We start from the raw sequence: 12782 nt of genomic DNA on the forward strand, positions 1-12782 counted from the left end.
GTAGTTTGGCTACTTTAGCTGTTGCCGTGCGACACGCTTATACTTAGTAAGGCATTAATTAACATCCCCAACGCCCAGGACGAAGTTCTTTGTCTTTTCTATTAGTAACGCCCGACGCCCAGGACGAAGTATTGATCAAAAGACGAAGTTTATTGATATGAGAACAGATCGCATGGCTCCATAGCCCAGGAGCGCCTGTTGGGCAATCCTCGGTGTTGCATAAGAGTGAGACGTCATCGAAAAACTCCCTCCCCTGTTTAGCTGATGAAATCGAAAATCTTAAAACGTTCATAACTCGTGATCTAAATCATCCCGTCTAAATATGAAAAAAGATGCTGTGTTAGACGGCGCTCCGCGGTCCAGTCGCTAGTCGCGATAGATTTATTCTTACCTCCCGTTGTTGTCGATCGAGTGGTGTGGCTATTGTTAGCTGCTACACACACATTCACAACAACATCCGGTCCGTCCGGAAAAGGGGTCCGTGTTTATAAATCGAATGGGCGCTATAATGTAATGGATTAAATAACCCTGGGCAATTAAAGTGTAGTGGAGGAGAAGAAAAAAAAACAACAACATAAAAAGTTGAAATATCGAGAGATACGGTTTCTGCTTGACAGCAACGATTTGTTGTATGACAACAACAAAAGGTTTCACCATTCTAGCATTTGAGGAGTGATCTGGCATGGAGTAGTTTTAATGATTTCCTGCCAGCTAATTATATTTTTCACCTCCCCCCCAAAAATTTGAATGCTAATCACATCACTGCAATAATAAAGATCATTTATAATTCATCTCTAGGCCTAATAGAAGAGAGACACCCCCCACCCCATATTCCTATCATATGAATAATAGTGGCTGTCAGCGTGGATTTAACATTTGTCTAATATAAGTCATTATTGTAATTCTCCTGACTGGAATAATATTGAGAGTATGAATTATTTGTGTTGTGGCTGGCAGGAGTATGAGCTTTAGTCAGGGTTGTGGTCCTCTCTTCAACACAGCTCATTAACAGTAAAAATAGGCTCTACTGCAACATCTAACGCACAGCTAACTGCCTCCTTTAATGTTAAATGTTAAACTTAAGGTAAACTGTGTGTGTGTGTGTGTGTGTGTGTGTGTGTGTGTGTGTGTGTGTGTGTGTGTGTGTGTGTGTGTGTGTGTGTGTGTGTGTGTGTGAGTGCTGGTATTTCGGCTTTTGGCTGGCGGTCAAACATGACAATTCTTTTTAAATAGCATTGATAAATGTTCGATGTTGATGCCACGCACGCTCTCTTCGTGTACTAACTAACAAACTGTCAGTGTGTACAAGAACTCTGATGCTGATAGCAGTGATAGCAGTAGTATGAGACAGACAGGTAGAGTACTGACAACACCACACACAGGCCTACACATGTGTGTGGTGCGTGCTGTCCGTGTGTGTACACACACACCCACATGCACACACGCACGCACGAGCACACACACACGATCACATATCTCCACCTGCCTGGCAGGGTTAATACAAAAAATGGCAGTTATCGTTGACCGATTTGATAAAAAAAATATGACACCGATCTGTCTAGTAGTGTACGAGATTAGCTACACACGCAGCGACAAAAACACACACACAGCATGCACACGCACGCACGCACGATCTCCCGGTAGAGATAAATGGTGACATTTTAGACCCCAATTTGAGTTTTAAGTCCCATATAAACAAATGTCTCTCAACAATCAACCAACATTCTTTCCTTTCAGAAATATTGCCAAAGAAGCACCGGTCCTATCTCAGCAAGATGCTGATGAAACAATTTGACGCTTCTATCTCAAGTAGTTTGGCGTGCTGCGCTGCACTGCACTTTTGACACGTCTTCCTTCCTGAACTGAAATGAAGGAATCCGCTGCTAAGACTGCTAAGACAAAACTAAAAACCAAAAAGTGAGAGAAGCCGTCACTCGAGCTTGACTACTTTGACTCCCTGTGTCTTTTGGAATGGATTTTAAAGTCTTTCTACTTGTTTATGAATCTCTCAACGGGTTAGCACCGGCCTACTTTGCAGACTCCCCGTTGTTTTATCTTCCTTCTCGAGCCCCTTAGATCCTCCACTGAAGGCTTGTCAGATATAGTACATTATATGCCATAACTACACCCCTAAATAACACTGGAGATAGCTTTCTTCTAATGACGTATTTGATCCCAAATTATGGAATGGCTTAAAGGTGATTTATTCTTGATTGCACGTTGGTGTTGTGAGACCGAAAATAGCAGTACCGTAAGCATATAGACCGGTTATTTTGGGAGCGTGACGCGGCACACAACAGTATAAATCAAGGTTTACATGAATAACTTCGAGGCAGGCATTGTTGAAATCTTTAAACACTCATACTCAAACATATCTTATAATACTATAGCACCGTTTATCACTATTTTAAAGACATTTCATTTTTAATTTCCATTTAACTTAACATTTAACTAAGCGTATTTATTGATATTGTGCTTTGTTAAGAATCACTTCCCCCCCCCCCCCTTCTTTTTTAAGCTGTAGAATCACAAATCAACTTGGTCACATCATATTACAGGTGCGGAACAGTGTGTGAAATGATTTCTTTGTGCAAACTTTGCAGGTACACAGAGGACTCTTAGAATAGAGAAGAAAGGAACACAGAACTCAAGTCAAATGACAGGAAGGCAGAACCAATATACAATGTCCAATATACAGTATAAGGTGCATGATTAAAAATAGCAGCGGAAGAATAGCAATATAGAAGGCAGAGATGCTCCTCACACAGTTGGGAAACAGGTATAGCATCAGGTACTGTATAACATCCTTCTCCCATGTGAGAGACCAAACATCTACTGTACCACTGCTGCAGCCAACACAACTGCTTATGGAGGATATGTCTATGTCCCCCCATGTAAAGAGTCTTCTTCTTCTTCTCCCTCTTCTTCTTCTTCTTCTAGCCTAGAGTCTACCTAGAGTAGGTACCCTCACAAAAACATGCATTAATCCTGGTCTCTAAACTACCTCCCCCTGGGGAGCCTGATGGAGGGGAAAGGAACTGGTCGGAATAACGTGTTCCTTCCACGCGCTACGTCCGGCCGGGGAAACTCTCCCCTGTCAGGTGAAAAGAAGCAGCTTGGACTCCTCATGCATAGAAGGACCTCCCAGGTTGGCAGAGGAAGTGTAGCACCCAGGATTACATTAGATAATTTACACTGGGTGAGAAAATGGGTTGCAAAATCGTGGGATAAAAGCAACACAGCAGTGTCCAAGCCAGGGCAACCCTGTCTCCAGCACCAAATGCTAATATTGTGACGAATACACAAATCCGTTACTGCATGGGAGACGTTTTTTCGACCAAAAACCTCTGCTACTGGCGTGAGGTTGAATGGTGTCTATATTGAAACGTCGCTGGCTGACGTTTTGTTTTGCTGTATATATTGATTGTATTGGACATGCCAATGTGCAAGCATGATAAACAGTAGGCCTATTGATGCACATAATAATTAATTTGATTAGCTGCAGCTGTGTTGCTTACATCACTGTGTACTATAAGATCAGTGTTAATGCTGCCTACATGCCATGTTTTCGCCATGCTGTAGTTTTTCATGCTGTGGAAAACAGACTACAAAATGTTTCATGTCCCTTTAATTCATTTAAAATACGTTCCAGATCGCAGCTTTAAATACAGTACATCCACACAATTCAAGGCAATGATGTTAAAGTATATTATGCAATTTAAAGTGTTCCGGTACACTCCATGTGTCGTTGTGTGAGATAAGAAGAATGACAAAAGAACAAATCTAGAGAGTTGAAAAAGGCCCTTAGAGCTGAAAGGAAATAAAATTAGAACATGGAGAGTGAACAATGAATGATGTCAGCAGAGCCACAGAGGATAGTTAGGCCATGTGGGAATGAGTCAGTTAGTCACTTCTCATTCACACATACTGTGCATTCATTCATAATGCATTACTTTTATGTTAATATTTAGCGGTGGAAAGTAACTTAGTACATGTACTTACTAGTACATGTATGGAAAACCCCTTCCAACCTCTCTACGATGAAATGATATGAAAATGCAAAATTGCAATTGTTTTGAGATGTGACTCTTATCCTTTGTAAGTGAACCATTGTGTGTTTGTGTATTGTATTTGTATGTTGTGGTGAATGATGTGTTGTATGTTTGTGTATTGTATTTGTATGTTGTGGTGAATGATGTGTTGTATGTTTGTGTATTGTAGTTGTATGTTGTGGTGAATGATGTGTTGTGTGTTTGTGTATTGTAGTTGTATGTTGTGGTGAATGATGTGTTGTATGTTTGTGTATTGTAGTTGTATGTTGTGGTGAATGATGTGTTGTGTGTTTGTGTATTGTATTTGTATGTTGTGGTGAATGATGTGTTGTATGTTTGTGTATTGTATTTGTATGTTGTGGTGAATGATGTGTTGTATGTTTGTGTATTGTAGTTGTATGTTGTGGTGAATGATGTGTTGTGTGTTTGTGTATTGTATTTGTATGTTGTGGTGAATGATGTGTTGTATGTTTGTGTATTGTAGTTGTATGTTGTGGTGAATGATGTGTTGTATGTTTGTGTATTGTAGTTGTATGTTGTGGTGAATGATGTGTTGTATGTTTGTGTATTGTATTTGTATGTTGTGGTGAATGATGTGTTGTGTTTTGGGTATTGTAGTTGTATGTTGTGGTGAATGATGTGTTGTATGTTTGTGTATTGTAGTTGTATGTTGTGGTGAATGATGTGTTGTATGTTTGTGTATTGTAGTTGTATGTTGTGGTGAATGATGTGTTGTATGTTTGTGTATTGTATTTGTATGTTGTGGTGAATGATGTGTTGTATGTTTGTGTATTGTAGTTGTATGTTGTGGTGAATGATGTGTTGTATGTTTGTGTATTGTAGTTGTATGTTGTGGTGAATGATGTGTTGTATGTTTGTGTATTGTAGTTGTATGTTGTGGTGAATGATGTGTTGTGTTTTTGGGTATTGTAGTTGTATGTTGTGGTGAATGATGTGTTGTGTTTTTGGGTATTGTAGTTGTATGTTGTGGTGAATGATGTGTTGTGTTTTTGGGTATTGTAGTTGTATGTTGTGGTGAATGATGTGTTGTGTTTTTGGGTATTGTAGTTGTATGTTGTGGTGAATGATGTGTTGTATGTTTGTGTATTGTATTTGTATGTTGTGGTGAATGATGTGTTGTGTTTTTGTGTACTGGACTCCAGGGGCCTATTTCACGAAACTTGGATTAACTAATCCAGGATTTAAGGCAAAACCAGGCTTGTTAAATCCTGTTGTGTACAGCCTGGTTTATTCCGTTCCACTAAAGCCAAGCGAGGCTTAGAATGGGCGGATTTAGTGAGCCAGGATCATAAAGCCTGGCTGAATAGACAGCCTGGCTTTTTGTCTCTAGACCCATTTGGTGGAACACAGATTTACTGATCCTTCTTCTTCATGGGGTATTATGGCAGTTTGCATCCTTAATAGTTGCATTACTGCCCCCTTCTGTATATCTCAGTATCTTTACTAATCTATTCAAGACTTACTGATACAAGGACTTCTAAAATAAATACTGCTGCTGTAATTAAAGAGAGAACATACTCTCAATAGTGGATAGACTGAATGATTAACTACCCCAAAAATATAATTTACATTTTACCACTACTATTAACTTAAAACAGAATTCTTAATATTGTAAGCATAATGATATTGTCCATGTGATATTTGACCATAACTCCCTCCTCTGAGGGAGCTACCTTTGGGGAAGGGGGTTGTTGTCCAGACAGGTGAACTGTGTGTGAAACGTTACAATGGTAATATGTTGTAAAACAATGCGTAATGGTAATATTTAGTGGTTTTCACTTTTACAAAAAAATATATATATATATATAATATAATAATTCTTCTTAACCACTTGAACGACAGCAAACCTATTCTGGGGAACATTCACCAAAAATAGCTGATCTACAAGCTCACAAGCTGTCATGATGTTGTGCAGCCTATATATTTTGGTTATTTGATTTTATATAGTGCTTAAATTAGTCCTTTAATGCAGACCGATAAAAATAAGGCAACATAAACCCATAATAATTGAAAACATCATTGGTTTGTGATCAGTTTGACTGCTTAATGAACAGTAAAGACATCAGGATTAGGTTAAACCTGGCTGTTAGCCTGGTCCGGAGCAGGTTAAGGCCAAAGCATTAGTTTCCATGGAAACTAATGTGGCATTGCTTTCATGAAACCGAATCAAGCCTCAACATATCCAGGTTAACTGGCCAAATTAATCTGGCAAGATTAACCAGTTTTCATGAAACCGGTTAATCGCTGATCCAGGCTATAATAAACCAGGATATCTGTTAAATCCAGGTTTAATCGCTAATCCAAGTTTCGTGAAATAGGCCCCTGGAAGAATAGCCACGCTTTTGCAAGTGCTAATGAGGATCCATAATAAAGTAAAGTGAAGTACTCAACCCCCTTCTCAACACCCGCCTTCTAATGAGAGCGCAAAATGTCTCTTGGAAGAGCCACCCATCGACTTCTGTAATATACGGCAACCTTCCCCTTGTTTCTTCACTAGTCCAATCCATAAGAACACAGTTCACCGGCCACTGCTACAGAGCTGATCATGAGGTTATATCTTCCCTTCTTCTCTGGAATCCTGCCTCAAAGCAGACCAGAGGTAGAAAACTGTCGTTTCCTGATGTCGTCCGCTAGTAGGGACCAAGCCCCCAGTGAGGCTCTCCAACGTTGAAGCGCTCGGCCCTACTGGTCAGAGGTGGGACTGCAGGCGGACCCGTGGATTTATGACGAGGACATGTGCACCAAATTATTCATTTTGTATTCATCTTTGGGGCCCAAATCACACCTTACAAAGCGTGTCTATTTCAAACACAAAGTGTTTTTGACTGGGGGATCATATTTTGACAGCAGCAACTGCCTGTCGTAATTTCACCCCCCTTCCTACCCAAGTATTAGACCGTATTAGGATGTTGATATTCCTTTTTGTATTCATCCTTAGGGCCCAAATCACCCCTTAGAAAGCATGAGTGTCTATTTCAAGTGTTTTTTTAACCTGTGAGACATATTTTGACGCTCCATAGCCACATGGGAAGTTAACGTACATTGGCTCTAGTTTGTACACGGGCCAGAGTTTCTTTCTATTGAAACTGCCTGCCGTGAACAACTTTCATGTTTCAATGCCATATTTCTACATTATGGCATTGATATTTTTACTTAAGTAAAACCAAATCTATTCGGCAACAATAGATAACCAGCTCGCATTATGAGCCAATCTACAAGCTCATGGCACATTCTGTTGCAACGGGTTATGAGCTTGTAGATCGCCTATTATGACAGGCCCGGAATAGGAGGGATAGAGAGGGACACTATAGGGTTCATGTGATTAAAGGGAATCTCACTTCAAAAAACTTCTGAGGTCATTTTCAATCCCGATTGATCCCAGGAGCACCTTTTTACTATTTTTACATTTTTTTATACCTGCACACCTCCTGAGCACCTGGTTGCTTCCTTGCCTCTGGCTCATTTTCACTTATATTCTGACTTTGTCAGGTGCTTGATTCAGTATGTAATACAGTGATTAGGATTCAGAAGGTTGGCCTACAAAAAGCCATACACGTTTGACACACTTCACTGCTTCTGGGACTACTGATAGATACTGATGCTATCCTTCTAATGAATGAGGGAGACCTTCACGTTTCTAGCAATGATCTTACTGTTGGACCTGATAATGTATGGATTCAATGCATGCAATACATTTGGGCTTTGCAATTGATTTGTATTGTATTGATTCAATGAAGCACTGAGAATGAATCAATTCGCAGGACGTGTAGTATTTTGAGACACGCATCATTTGTAAAGAATAGGACAAAACATACATGGGTAGTATATAATCCTCCTCTTGAAGCCATGGAAACGGGACCACCAGGGACATGCACACATAGACATCAAAGGGGGCTTCAGCCCCTGCCCTCTCCAGACCACGAATGCAGCATTTACTATAGTGGAAGAAATGCAAATGCCACTCCTCTCCTGTCCAGCATTGCGACGCGTTGAGAGCTTGTAGATCTGCTATTTTAGCTATTTTTGTCCACCCTGCCAAGCACTTGGAATGTAGGAGTTGAGGCATTTCATTTTGTTTGACTCTGTTCCACAGATAAATATCGTGAAAATGGCCAATCAACAAGCTCACAGTCACAATGCCTCGCAACGGTTATTTTCAAACATTTTGCCTCTTTCTTACATCATTTGACAATATTATGACAACATTTTTTTTTTTTGTAAAATCCTTACATTGTCATGTGCGGGACCTCCCTGGGCATCCCGACCCACAGGTTGAGAACCACTGGTGTATAGAATACAAATAGAGCACTTTATATTAATCACATGAACCCAGGCATACACATGTTGGGTAGCCTACATTCACCCAGGCATACACATGTTGGGTAGCCTACATGAACCCAGGCATACACATGTTGGGTAGCCTACATTCACATGAACCCAGGCATACACATGTTGGGTAGCCTACATTCACCCAGGCATACACATGTTGGGTAGCCTACATTCACCCAGGCATACACATGTTGGGTAGCCTACATTCACCCAGGCATACACATGTTGGGTAGCCTACATTCACCCAGGCATACACATGTTGGGTAGCCTACATTCACATGAACCCAGGCATACACATGTTGGGTAGCCTACATTCACCCAGGCATACACATGTTGGGTAGCCTACATTCACCCAGGCATACACATGTTGGGTAGCCTACATTCTTTATATTAATCACATGAACCCAGGCATTCACATGTTGGGTAGCCTATACATTCTCAGTCATTTATTTTTTACACCTTCAAAGAGAAGCACCCACGCACCGTATTGACTTTTTTTTAAAATTATTATTAAAATATGTTCCTTTTGATTGTTAAAACATAGACAATGTTTTGTTCAAGGACTTTCTTCAGAAGCTTGAGGAAGGTCCTTTACATCCGATGTGTTGTGAGCTTACATATAGAGAGGCTACTTTTGCTATTTTGTACAATAGTGTGTACGGTAGTAACGATCAAAGGTATTAAAGGCAATATAGGCATAATTGTAGTCTACAATTATCTACAATTTGTAGATCTGTTAGTGTATACACAGTATTACACACACCCTCCCCCCTCCCCTCTCTGGCAGGTATCAAAGTGATTGCTGATGCATTCATTGATTAGAGAGTACACTAACGAGCATAGAACGAGTTTGACACTTTTATGGCCCAATCAATCAACTCAGTGCACAACCCCTTTGAAGTTCAAAGCGATCAATTAAGAGCTCTGGCTGAGCTCTCCCCCTTCCCTCACAGAAATGCACTGTCCCTGCCATAGAACAGGGGTTCTCAACGTTTTTGGCCGGGGACCCCCGGAAATGCTTTGGCAATGTCTCGGGACCCCCGCCCCGCCCCTTCCCGACCCCCAATATAAATTGACTGCTACAATAACCTTAAACCATTTTGGGCGGGAACCTCTTTTGGTGTTTTAAGCATTGTTATAATTTAGCTATTGAAAAATAGCAGATCTACAAGCTCATAGCGCGCCACCGAGTGGCGCGCTACGAGCTTGTAGGTCTGCTATTTTTGAAAAATCGTGAAAATAAAATTTAAAAAAAATATATATATTTTTTTTTGAAAATAATTTGGGGACCCCCTAAAATAATTTGGCGACCCCCCGAGGGGTCGCGACCCACGGGTTGAGAACCCCTGCCATAGAAGAACGTTAACATAAACAGTGGAACAAAACCAAAAATACACTCAGAGGGATGTGTCTTTCTGCAAGGAAACACCCCAGCACAATACTATAGAGCGTTGCAGTCCCGCCTCCTACCCTGGACCAGGAAATGAAACCCAATGCATTATTCTCATAGACATTTCTTAAAGTATTTATTTAAAGACGGTTACGCCGCGGACAAAGCCAACTCGAGTCGTGACAACTCATGACAACACAAACAATATTTTGGACCAAACAAATAATTACAAAGAAGAAAAACAACAAAAAAAGTGTTGTAACCTGCCGTTTTTTCTTCTTTCTAATTATTTTTTCGGCCCAAATTTTTTTGTTTGTTGTCATGATTTGTCACGACTCGAGTTGGCTTTGTCCGCGGCGTAAACGTCTTTCTGAAATGTCTATGAGGAAAATGAACGGAGAATCATTTCCTGGTCCATGGTAGGGGGCGGGACTGCGACGCTTTATTGTGGCTGATAGAGGGAAATGAGGATGAACGATATACATCAACACAGGTTTTTCCTCAGAAAACTGTTAGGATTTAGAAGAAATTAGAACACATTTGTAGAATCGGCCTTAGGTTGTAATGGGTTAATTTAAGTAACACTGGAGGAAAACACTGGTATTGTTGATGCTTTTGAATAGTCACCGGTGTCAATGGTGTGTATTGTTACAAAAAGAGTTGTCAATGGTGTGTATTGTTACAAAAAGAGTTGTCAATGGTGTGTATTGTTACAAAAAGAGTTGTCAATGGTGTGTATTGTTACAAAAAGAGTTGTCTTTATCAAATCATCAACCTGGTAAATATAAAAGCTATAAACGGTGAGGACTGTAATGTTTTTTTAGAATGCCAAACATAATGTATTATTCTATATTTGTCAATCTCAGTCAATACTACAGCGACTTTTCACAGCATCAATGTAGGCTACTCATTCTGACTCCAACTGCAGCTGTCAATCTAACAGCTGACCTGACTTCTCCATGCTTACTATCACTATGTCAGCGAACGTGTACTTGTGTAACTATTTGTGTGTCGCCCTTATCTTTAGCGCAGACCATTCAGTATAGAGTCTCTGTTATAGTGGGCTATAAGAACTGTCTGAGATTGGAGTTGGGAAGGCTTGCGCCCGGAGGGGCTTGTTCCTTACTCTCTGTACAGTATGTTGTTACTCTGCTGAATCTCAACACTTCACCCTGAAAAACGTTGTCAATCCTTCATCTTTGGAAGATTATTTAATCTACAGCAAGTGGCGACGAGGATGGGATTGGATGCTTTTCTGAATATTACAGCAGACACTCCAGAACTCAAAGATGAAGGGATTTCTCCAGGCGGACAAAGAAGCAAGCTATGCAGAATCAACAGGAACTGATCATCAAGACTCTACAAGTCTACAAGATTGAAACCTCACAGATTGACAATAATTATGTGATGACAGCATGAACTCATTTCAACAGCCAGTGATGATTTAGCTTTCAACAGCAATGACAGCATGTCTGCTACACCACGACACCAATAACCTACCAGCTTCACAGAGGAGCCATGTCTGCTACACCACGACACCAATAACCTACCAGCTTCACAGAGGAGCCATGTCTGCTACACCACGACACCAATAACCTACCAGCTTCACAGAGGAGCCATGAGAGCATGTCTGCTACACCACGACACCAATAACCTACCAGCTTCACAGAGGAGCCATGAGAGCATGTCTGCTACACCACGACACCAATAACCTACCAGCTTCACAGAGGAGCCATGAGAGCATGTCTGCTACACCATGACACCAATAACCTACCAGCTTCACAGAGGAGCCATGAGAGCATGTCTGCTACACCACGACACCCATAATCTACCAGCTTCACAGAGGAGCCATGTCTGCTACACCACGACACCAATAACCTACCAGCTTCACAGAGGAGCCATGAGAGCAGCATGTCTGCTACACCACGACACCAATAACCTACCAGCTTCACAGAGGAGCCATGACAGCATGTCTGCTACACCACGACACCAATAACCTACCAGCTTCACATGTCTGCTACACCACGGCACCAATAATCTACCAGCTTCACAGAGGAGCCATGAGAGCAGCATGTCTGCTACACCACGACACCAATAATCTACCAGCTTCACAGAGGAGCCATGTCTGCTACACCACGACACCAATAATCTACCAGCTTCACAGAGGAGCCATGAGAGCAGCATGTCTGCTACACCACGACACCAATAATCTACCAGCTTCACAGAGGAGCCATGTCTGCTACACCACGACACCAATAATCTACCAGCTTCACAGAGGAGCCATGAGAGCATGTCTGCTACACCACGACACCCATAATCTACCAGCTTCACAGAGGACAGCATGTCTGCTACACCACGACACCAATAATCTACCAGCTTCACAGAGGAGCCATGAGAGCAGCATGTCTGCTACACCACGACACCAATAATCTACCAGCTTCACAGAGGAGCCATGAGAGAAGCATGTCTGCTACACCACGACACCAATAATCTACCAGCTTCACAGAGGAGCCATGTCTGCTACACCACGACACCGATAATCTACCAGCTCAATGACAGCATGTCTGCTACACCACGACACCAATAATCTACCAGCTTCACAGAGGAGCCATGTCTGCTACACCACGACACCAATAATCTACCAGCTTCACAGAGGAGCCATGAGAGAAGCATGTCTGCTACACCACGACACCAATAATCTACCAGCTTCACAGAGGAGCCATGTCTGCTACACCACGACACCAATAATCTACCAGCTTCACAGAGGAGCCATGAGAGCATGTCTGCTACACCACGACACCAATAATCTACCAGCTTCACAGAGGAGCCATGACAGCATGTCTGCTACACCACGACACCAATAATCTACCAGCTTCACAGAGGAGCCATGACAGCATGTCTGCTACACCACGACACCAATAATCTACCAGCTTCACAGAGGAGCCATGACAGCATGTCTGCTACACCACGACACCAATAATCTACCAGCT

The sequence above is a fragment of the Electrona antarctica genome (genome assembly GCF_951216825.1).
Source record: "Electrona antarctica genome assembly, chromosome: 3".
NCBI lineage: Eukaryota > Metazoa > Chordata > Actinopteri > Myctophiformes > Myctophidae > Electrona > Electrona antarctica.